General features: G+C 47.6%; 1 protein-coding gene across 3 annotated transcripts in view; it reads left to right on the top strand.

Moving 5' to 3' along the window:
* LOC105271993 (Tyrosine--tRNA ligase) overlaps nt 1–7,339 on the top strand; it is a 136,913-nt gene that overhangs the window by 126,872 nt on the left and 2,702 nt on the right. The window lies entirely within an intron of this gene.

The raw sequence follows: 7,339 nt of genomic DNA, 5'->3' as shown, positions 1-7,339 counted from the left end.
GGGGGGGGGGGGGGCTAGAACGGGGTAGTTGTGAGGGAGGTCTTTAATTGCTCAAAAGCGGTCTGGTGTTCGTCAGTACAATTCCACGTCACGTTTTTCCGGATTAATCCAAGCAAGGGGATTTCGTCGTCAGAAAGGGAGGGCAAAAATCGGGAGTACCACCCGACCATGCCGAGAAACCGTTGTAGTTCCTTGACGTTCCTAGGGGGAGGGTAATCTGTAATAGGGGCAATCTTATTGGGGTCGGCCTCTAATCCTTTGGGGGTTAACAAATATCCTAAGAACTCTAATCGGTCGCACAAAAAGTCAAATTTGTCCTCGTTAATCGTCTGGTTATTGTCCTGTAACTTCTTAATTAATTGGGCGATGAACCATTTATGTTCTCCGAGGGTGCGCATAAAAATCAAAAAGTCGTCGGCGTATTTCTGTCCGTTCTTCAATCCAAAGGGCATCCGTTTATATTGAAATAGTCCGGGGGGTAGTCCCGGGATGGCGAAAGCAGTCTTTTCTTTACTGTCGTCGTCGAGGGGGATATGGTGGAAAGCCTGACTCACGTCAATTTTGGAGACATACACCGCGCCGTGGGCACAATCCAATAGATCTTCTAAACTTTGCATAGGGAGGGCGAGGTGTTTGGTCGCGGCGTTAAGGGGGCGGTAATCGATACATAACCGGTAGCTGTTATCGGGTTTTTCAACTAGCACGAGCCAACTACACCAATCGCTTTGCGAGGGTTCGATTATATCTTGTTTGAGTAATTGGGTGGCTTTTTCTTGGTCGGCTTTTAAAATATGAGGGGCATATCTACGAGTGGCGCCACGGATAGGGGGATGATCTTGGGTATCTATGTGCATCATTAACAAGAGGCGAACGGAGGCAATCTCGGGGGCGGGATTTATCCAACTCTTGAATTCTTCGCGGAGGGTTTTCAATTGATTTTCGGGGACAACGGCTAATTGGGCTAGATCGCAGGGGGGAGGATTGGATAACTTAAGGGGCTATCGCGGGGGGCCTTCACCGTCTGAGGCATACCATACACTAATGGGTTGCGCCGTGAACGCTAAAGGGTGGCTCTCGGGGGTTTGTGTTTCTCCGCATTTCAGGGTAAACTCTAGGGTGCTGAGGGCGTCCATTCATAAAATACAATCGAAGGCGAGGGCGTTTGATAATCTAAAGGGGATGAGTTGAACTCGATCGGAATGGGCTAGTCTCATGATAGCGCAGCCGGCTAGTGGGACTGTTTCGCCGTTTCCGAGGACTACTTCTTCTCAGGTTGCGATGGCGTATTTGTCGAGATCCACGCCAGTATTGGTACTAATAAATGATCTATTGGCCCCTGAGTCGATCAGGGTGCGGAGCGAACGTTTTCCCAGTTTTATTTCTACGAATCTTCGGTTTTCTAGGGGTTGATCGAAGGTAAGGGTGAGGAAATCCTCGTACTCGATGTAATCGGGGTTGGTTGGGTCATTGAGGGTGATGGTGAACAGTTTGGGGTTATCGTCAGGGAGGGGGTCAGTCCCGGGGGAAGAAGGGACAGGGGTTTCAGGGATAGTTGGGGATATTTCAGTAGGGCTGGGGTCTGTTGAGAGGGTTTCTTGAATAGGGCGACTATCCTGGAGGGCACTGGGTGTGGGCACTGGGGAAATACTTCGGTGTGGGGTCGGCGGTGATACAGGGGGAAGTGAATTCACGGCAGGGGTAGTTGTTAGGGATGATTGGAGGGGTGTACGGGGACTGGGTTCAGGACAGGGCGAGTTTTGGGATTCGGTAGTGGGTCGTACGGGAGCTCTCTTGGCGACTAGTTGAGTACGATAGCACGGGCGGAATATTAATCGACGATCCCGCGGGGGTGGTGTGGGTTTAACACCCCCGCTTCTTAGTTTCCCTGGTTTTGATAGGTCCCGCAAGATGGTCGGGGGTAGGACTCCGTAGAGCGAGGGTTAGGGCAATATCGGGGGGGTTGGTTATGTTGAGGTGAATTTGGGGGTGCTTGAGGGGAAAAGGCTTGTTGGGCGTAAGAGTTGAGGGAGCATTCGCGGGCGAAATGACCAGGTTGGTGACAACGGAAACAGTGGAGGTACTCTGGGTATGGGGGTGGTTTTGCGTTTATGGGTGGTGGGTTTGTAGGAATACTCATAAGGGGTGGGACGTCGTGTGGGGAAGGTGAATTGGGACGAGGAGAGGTCCGTCCGGTTACGTCGGCGTATGTCGGTTGTCTTGGGGGTGAGTTTGTTCTGGCGTTACTGTTCATCTGTCTGGGGGTTGCGTTACGTCGGGGTTGATATGGCTCATCTGAGGGAGGGAGATAGGGGTGCCTGGAATACTATTCTAGGGGGACGGTATCTGCACGAAGGGGTTGGGCTCCGAGGGCATGATTTTGGGGGGAATCGGTATCGGGAGAGTGACGATTTCTGGTGTTAGTACGACGAGGGGCCGGTGAAGGGGTATGGATTGCTGAGGGATGTCTATATCGAGACGTATCCGACAGAGTTCTCTGAATTAACCTAGCGATCTCAATAAATTGCTCCATGGTAGTGCATCTATCGCGACCCATCTCCTTAAAGTAAACCGGATTTAGCTGCGATTTTAAAATTTCTAATTGTCTCTGTAAGGGGGGAGGGGGATGAAGACTCGAAAACAGTCTACGGAGACTGGTGATATATTCGCCTAGGTCTTCGTCGACGCCCTGAAACCGCTGGTGAATATCCTGCCAGATACTCTCTTCTTGATCGAAAGGGCAGTACATTAATTGAAATGCCCTTAAGAAATCATCATAACTTCTGATGTTTGGCAGTTCTGTCAAATACCAGGAGTGGGCGTTGTTTTTGAAAGCGGAGGGGAGAGCCCGGAGTGTCTCCGTCTCAGTTAGCCCGTTTGACTTATAACACAAGGTGATGCTATCCAGGAACTTATACGGATCTTCTTCGCGAGTTCTTTAGAAGCTAATTCCGTCTCTTTTAAAGATGTTACTGACCCTCAGATCCCGAGTCTGCAGGTCGTATTGTGTCTCTTCACGGAAGGGGGCCCTATACGTGTCCTGGAGACGAGTTTGGGGGAACCCAATAAGAGGGGAGGGGTCCATGCTCATAGCGGCTGAGGGTTGAGGGGGTGGGATTAATGGGTCCTGGATCTGGGAGTACACTGGGTATGAATTTCTGGGGCTATGTACGGGTCTTGAGGGAAGGGTCTGTGTGAGGTAGTATCGGGCACTAGTGGGGAGGAATTGAGGGTGGTCAACTTGATATGTCGAATGGGCGTTTGGGGATGACGATTGGTTGCCTCCTAGGATCGAGGTTTGCTGGGGTGGGAATGTGATGGGTACGAGAGGCTCAGGGGTAAGGGGGTCGATTGTGTGATGGAGGCGGGGGGCAACAGGTCTCTGGTAAGTAAGGGTGGGTCGGTCATATGGTGGGAGAAGACTAGCAGGAGGGGGTGTGGGAGTAGGAATGAGGGGTTGTCGGAAGGTGACTCGATGGTTGGTGAAGGGATTGGGTGAAGGAGGGTTCAGCTGTCGATTGCCCGAAACTGATGGGGTCCGGATATGCCCCGATAGTTTGTCCCGTCCGGAGGGTGCCAGAAGGGCGAAGAGTAAACGATCCGTCAGCTTCGGGGATGACGCGAAAACCGGCGGTGGTGATAGGCATCCTGATCGAATCAATCTCGTCGTCCCAGGGGGCCGTGTGTTCCCCGAATTTTTTCCGGACCTCAAACCGTACAAATCGATCCTTTATAACGTCCAAGACACCGCGACTTTCAATGCCCTGAGTATCTAATAAAATCAGCTCACTACGCGGGGTGAGGGACTCGAACTGTACTTCTAATTCCCTGTGATATTGGGCGATTTGTGTAGGAAGGGGGTCGCGATGAATTGGAGGGGGAAGGGGGTGGATTGGGCTAGAAGCAGAAGCAGAAGCAGAATGCAACGAAACCAACGAAAGACTGCGCGAGAAGAAGAAGAACACGCAAACGGTGCACCCTCGGCAGGTCAAAACATTTTAACGCGCTTTGTGCGCCTCCGGCAGCACGGATACTCGGGATAATCAAAAGAAAACAAGAAAGAAAAGGAAGCGAAACAGGTGAAAAATCGGTTAAAACATATGAATCGGCGGTGGGAAGGCACCTTCGCAATAGTAGAATTATCTCTACCTAAACTCATCAACAATAATACATGAGGAAATAATATTGGAGAAGTTAAATAATTAATTAACTAATTCAAAATTATTTCAATGTAAAATTGAGTCAATTTGGCTTTCAGTCCGTAGGGGTCGGGGACGATCGGGGCTTGGGGAATTTCAATCTCAACAACAAAAAAAATGAGAGAGAAAAAGAAAAAAAAAGAAGAAAAAGAAAATCTCAGAAATGGGATGGCTGGAAAAGACCAACAAAAAAAAAAATTGAAAGGGAATGAAAAATTTGATTTTGAGTTGAAATTTAAAGGAACTCAACAGTTTGATTCTTATTTACCTTGAGAGAGTTGAAAGGATGATTCGAGTTGAATATTCCCTGTCAATAACGGGAAGTGAATTTATTACGGAAATTCGTAGGATTTGATTTTGGTCTGATTGATTTTCCCTTTAATCCCAGTTCTATATACCAATCCCCTTCGGAATGCAGTGGGTTTATTATTCGTACCGGTGAGCCTCTACAAAAAAACGTAAACACTCGCGTGTGCCGTATACAGCGGCTGGCCTCACGTTGGGCGCCAATTGTGACCTGGGCCGGAGAATTAGAATATAATAATTTCCGGCCAACCCACGATATTATTTATTCACTTAGATGTGGATGAGAAATTGAGAAATTGTATTGTATGGGAGGGCCTGAAATGATAAGAAAAAAGAGGGGTTTTAAATAATTACTCGGGGGGGGATTAATGAATTACTAAATTATATTCTAGTCCAATTATATTCATACAAAAGATCACGATTTTGAAGTCACATGAACAATCATCCAGGCCTTTTCTTAATTATTAATCAAGGGTGGGGGGTAAGGCCAGCCAGCTTGCGACACACAGGTAATTAATAATAATAATTAAAAGAATAATGTACAAAGGAAAAGAGAAAGAAAAAAGGGGGAAGTTAATTAATTAAAAACGGGGAGAAGTTAGGGGAACGATTTCAATATCCGATTATAGGGGGGTTGTTATGATGATCACAACAAATATTCCTACTCTACACAATTACACTAATAATTAGTAAATGGTGAGGCTCACCGGTGGGGGGGGGGGGGAATAATATTACAGGGGGTGCGTTGGGATTTTCTGGGCGGGAAAGGTACTGAAGGGTAGTCACAGGGATGGCGGCTACTCTAATCCTTCCAAAAAAGTCCTCCGGACACGAGAAACTCCTCCAAACAAAATCCTCACTGCAGGGAACTCCTGTAGCAATTTCGCCTACACTAGCCCTGCCTCCGTTCGTCACTCCTGGGTCTTATGTATTCCTCCACGGGCCACGGGCACACGTTTTCCTCCACAAATATTCCTCACAAAACTCCTCCAAATACTCTCAAAGTACTCCCCTCAAACTACTCTTCAAATGACTCCTCAAACTACTCTCCAAATGACTCCTCAAAAATACTTTCCAAATAACTCTTCCAAGTACTCTCAACGATTATCCTTTCCGCAGGGGCAGCTGTATCACGAGTAATGGCTTCTCCATACTCGTGGTTATTCTTCCCCGATTATCGGTAATAATCGGGGTCAATCGGGGACACTCGTCATCGGGTGTCCTCGTCCTAATTATTAGTCGTTCCGGAATTTCTTTCTCTTCCGGGGTCACGTGGTGAGTGACGTCTCCGTGGGGGGTTTTCTCATCTTCCTTCCGTGTGGCGTGCGGTGACGAGGGGAATGGCGGGTGGGGGGGCCGTTTTCTCCTTCTCTCGATGATGGTGTCTTCAGCGGCGTGAGTGTAGCGATGGGGGAGGGCGCAGGGCAAGGGGAAGGCATGTTTCGGGAGTGGGAACCAACGATGACAGGTTTTATAACCTCCTCTATTTATTTCGCTTACTTTACTTAAATCTAACAAAAAGTTATTATTACGGGGCAGGGGAGGGGCTAAAAAAAAATGCCTCGTCACACACTTTAAGAGTGTTCTGCATCCATATATAGCCCAAATTAACGTTCTGAATTTTTCCGGTCAGCTTATTACGGTATTATGGACGTATAAAAATATAACATTTTGCGTTTTGTCAGTATTTAATGACTCACGACGTTTCAAGGTGGTGCGAACATATTTCTGCATTTTTTTCTAAAATTTTAAAAAGAATCACAAACCTGTACAGAAAGCACATGGAAATGATTGCATCACCACAGCTTCGTGAGTCATTAAATAACGAATGCCAAAACATCCCATTCTTTTATGTCACTTCAATTCTGCAACAGACAATTGCGCAAAAAATGTAAAACTGTGAATTTCGGCTATATGTGACGAAGCAGATAAGATTAGTGCCCTCCCTCTGCCCCCTAAAGATTAACAATTTATATGTTGACAATATTAACACTGGATTAAGGTAGCCGTAGGGAAAAACTACGGTAGGAAACCTATCACCGTTGGCCTCCCACTCTCCCGGCATACTCTTTCCCCCACCCCGTTCCCTTCACCACTGTACTCACGCCAGCAGTCGACCATGGCTGGAATGACGACGAGAACCCCCCCCCCCCCCCCCCCCTTGCCCCTCGCCAGGTTACTTGCAGGAGAAGAAGAAGACTCACAGAATTAAGAAAATCCCCACGTCATGAACTGGACTCCACGTGACCCGGAAAAGAAAACGACATCCCACGATGGAAGCCCCGAGTGACGAATGCCCCCGATTAACTTAATCGCTGACAGTCGGGGAAGAAGACTAGCGCATGCCGAGTAGCCATTACTTGTTAATGGACTCCTTCGAAAGCTAGAAAAGAAATTTTGGAGAAGAAAAGTTGAAAAGTGCTGAGAGAGTAGAGAAGAGAAAGGAGAAAGTGTATGAGGAGAAAGAAATTTCTGAGAAGAGGATTAGGATTACAGGATTTGGTTGTGCAAGAAGTGTGAGAGGATTTGTGTGTTGGAAGATTTGATTATATAACAATTGTGTAGAGGATTTGGTTGTGGAAGGATCTGTAGAGGATTTTTGAGAGGTCGAGCGAGAGTGAAGGGTGGAGAGAGGAGGGAGAGGAGAGGAATTCTCGGAACCCGAAGGACGCCATTGCCCGTGAGTCCCCCAAAAATTACTCCCGGTCCCAATGACGATTACCTTGCTCCCTAATTATAATCATTTCCGCCCAATGGTGAGCCTCACCTTTATCTCAGTTGTATAGTTATTTCGGTGTCACCGAAGCCTTTCTTTTCATTATTATTAACTCCCCCCC

The sequence above is a fragment of the Fopius arisanus genome, unplaced genomic scaffold (assembly GCF_000806365.1).
Source record: "Fopius arisanus strain USDA-PBARC FA_bdor unplaced genomic scaffold, ASM80636v1 scaffold00132, whole genome shotgun sequence".
Taxonomy (NCBI): domain Eukaryota; kingdom Metazoa; phylum Arthropoda; class Insecta; order Hymenoptera; family Braconidae; genus Fopius; species Fopius arisanus.
This window is presented reverse-complemented; position numbering and strand designations above follow the sequence as displayed.